Source organism: Ceratotherium simum, chromosome 24, assembly GCF_057802395.1.
Source record: "Ceratotherium simum simum isolate JZ-2026a chromosome 24, ASM5780239v1, whole genome shotgun sequence".
In the NCBI taxonomy this organism is placed as follows: domain Eukaryota; kingdom Metazoa; phylum Chordata; class Mammalia; order Perissodactyla; family Rhinocerotidae; genus Ceratotherium; species Ceratotherium simum.
Genome location: NC_141923.1, coordinates 638,819 through 641,952, shown reverse-complemented (window position 1 = coordinate 641,952; position 3,134 = coordinate 638,819). Strand labels below are relative to the sequence as shown.

The 3,134-nt window shown below is 50.2% G+C and overlaps 1 pseudogene; it reads right to left on the bottom strand.

Moving 5' to 3' along the window:
• Positions 1-359: 359 nt before the first annotated feature.
• On the bottom strand, positions 360-2,539 carry LOC101395606 (disintegrin and metalloproteinase domain-containing protein 21-like; annotated as a pseudogene).
• Positions 2,540-3,134: the final 595 nt, after the last annotated feature.

The window sequence follows — 3,134 nt, the reverse complement described above, 5'->3', positions numbered from 1 at the left end:
AGTTGCTATATGTGGGACGTGGCCTCAGCACGGCCGGAGAAGCGGTGCATCGGTGTGCACCCGGGATCCGAACCTGGGCCGCCAGTAGCGGAGCGCGCTCACCCAACCGTGGAGCCACAGGGCGGCCCCCAATATGTGTTTTTTTAGGATTTATTTCAGAGTGCTGTCAGCACCCCATGCAGGAGACCTGGTGTGAGAATGCTGACACATCTCACTCCACCCATGGGGTGGGGGCACCCCTGTGTCTCCCGCAGACTTCTAGAAATGTGGACGCCGGCTCTGCCGTCTCTTGACTGATTTTTTTCACAGATGTTCATTCTCTATGGCTTATAGTTGTACAGGGTCGGGAGGCTGATTTACTATTTAATTTCATCAACTGTCACTTCCTTAACTTCAGTGATCGTGATAGTTCTTACATTTGTGACCACGCCAAAGAGGAGCGTGGCTATGAAGAAGTAAAGGCGGCCGAAGGCCACTCTCAGATATATCACTGACTCCTGGCTGTGCGACACTGTGCACTCTTCGTGCAGGGGGTCTGCTGTCTACACTCCCTCCCGCACCTCTCTGTATGCACCGTGGAGGTTCCCACCCCACATGGCAGTGGCAGTTCCTCAGATTGTTGCAGATTCCTCTAAGACTGCATTTGTGAGGGACACAGTCATAATTTATTCGTTGCATAGTACCATTGCAATAGATATTGTCACAGAACCTTCCAGGAGCACAGAGGGTACCAGATCTCACGTGACCCACATCCGTTGCTCCTGTGGAACGGTGTGAATCCACTCCAAAACACAAGTGACCTGAGATGAGAGACTGATGGAAGCTGACATGCTCCTGTACAGGGGAAGGTGAGTGACATTGATACACTGCAGTCTTCCACACGGAATATCTGCCTCCACACAGGCCTGAAATCTGACTTCCTCTTCAGCTCTTTGACAGTGTCCGTATTGGTGGCCTTTTCTGTTTATGGCATAGCAGCTATCTGGAGCCTTCACAGCGGTTTCACCAAAGATTTCTTTGCAATGCACAGTGTGGTCAGTGCAATCTCAGTGGTAGCAATAGCCCTCTTCAGTACACGGGGCTCCATCTTGCAGATAAAAGTTTGGGGGGCATTCCAAGGACACCCCTCCGCAGTACTCCAGAAGATCACATATATTTTGGATTGGTCTACAGAGCGTCGTGATGGGGGCATAGGTGCAGTTTGCACAGCATCTGCCTGTGTTACAGGCACTTCAGGGCATAAAGCAACAGTCGCTCTTGTGGCATGCGTTGCTGTAACACTGCTTGAAGATGCCACAGTCACACTGCTCCCCATCATCCACTATGTAGTTTTCACAATAGGAGTGTGTCAGGCTTTTATTGTAATACAACATGTAACTGCTGAATATGCATTTGGTTACATTGTTACCAACGATATGCTGTGTATGTAAAAAGGAACAGTTACAGGGTATCTGTTCATGATGCAAGTGGTCCTTCTCTGACAAGTACAAGTGGAGTCATCATAATACAGACCAAACGTTCTCCCAACCTGTTGGCTTGCTATGATAGACAGCAATAAGAAATGTCTGCTGAGAAAACCCACCATGACGAGATTTTGCCCGTTGCACATAGCATATAGGACTGGATTAAACTGAAGTTCGTGGGGCCCCTCTTGATTCACTAATATGCTTGAATGTGGATTCAGAGTTCTACACAACGTGCACTCAAAATACTGGAAAAACAGATTGTCTGGCACATGATAGACGGTTAGCTCCACTGGATCTCTCTGATTATAAACGAGTATGCAGCTAACATAGAAACCTATATCAAGACCTTGATAGGTTGAGTCAACCAAATTGCCTAGATGTATCACATATATTGCACATTCTGTTACATTAATATACTCAGTATACATAGACCTTGAGCTCATAAGAAGGTCTCTGATCATTCCTCTGTGGGACACATAGAGCTTGCTAGAGATTCTGGGCACCGCACTGGGGTTTGCCTGAGAGAACAGGGGGTCCCTCTCCTCGTACCCCAGTCTATAGGTAGGTCCTGTTGTATTTCGGTCTGCCGCTATCTGAGAAACAACGTGTTCAAACATTTGGGAATCCTTGAGGGGTCTGATTTCATAGGCAATGTCGTCCAACTTCATGATCCCTTTGAGACCCCCATAGCACGTGTCCATGGTGACCATGGAGAGAGGAACCTCCTCCAGGTAGCCGAGGTAATAGCAGCCTAGAGGTACGAAGGGGTAGTCCATCTGTAAGGCTCCTTGGTCATCCTGAGTCATCAGCAGCAGATCTCTGGGCACAAAGAGTTTCTTGTGCCGCATGTGGATCATGAGTCTCTGGCCCCCAAAATGCAGGCTGTAGGAGAGCAAGCCTGGCATCTGCATGCCGTTGCCATGCTGCGACTCCTTCCTGGGAATCACCACCTCGGTGGAGATGTAGTGCCCTGAGGGATGGCCTTGAGAGCACTGGACTGGAGCCAGCAACACCCAGAGCCCAAGCCGCAAGAGGGGCATCTTCGGCGTGACCTGGGCCTCTGCCAGCCTCATGGCCCTGCTCAGGGACATCTGTCAACGAGGATGGATAAAGGGAGGATCCTCAGGGGAGCCAGGTCTGAACCGTCTGCTGTGGCCACTTCCCATCAAGGAGAGAGACACTGACTGAGAACAAAGGGCAGCCTCAGCTGCCAGCACACTACCCCTGGGTGGGTCACCTGAGGGAGTTAGGTCACAGTCAGGGCGTGGCAGTGGATGAGCCTGGGCAGAAATCCCTCTGGGGTTGAGCTGGCAGAGGGGGAGGGCCGTGTCTAGGAGTGAGAACACAGAGATGAGCTGGGAGGTGGAAGCAGAGGCGTGTCCCCACTCAACATGTTCAAACTTTCCTCTGGCTCTCTGACTCCATGACATGCCACTCCAACAACTGACTTCTCTGCCAGCTCTATCCCGTGCTGCCTCCGGCCCTGTCTGCGGATTACTCTTCTTCCTCATTGTGGAGTACTGTGTCTCCCTACTTCTTTGGAGGTGGAGGTAGACGTTGTTAATTTTACCTTGATTGGAGTTGAAAGGTTTTCTATTTTATCATTACAGGTGTTTTAGTCTGGCTTTCAGGTGAGGTACATGGAAACAATTTGATCCTTCTGGTTGG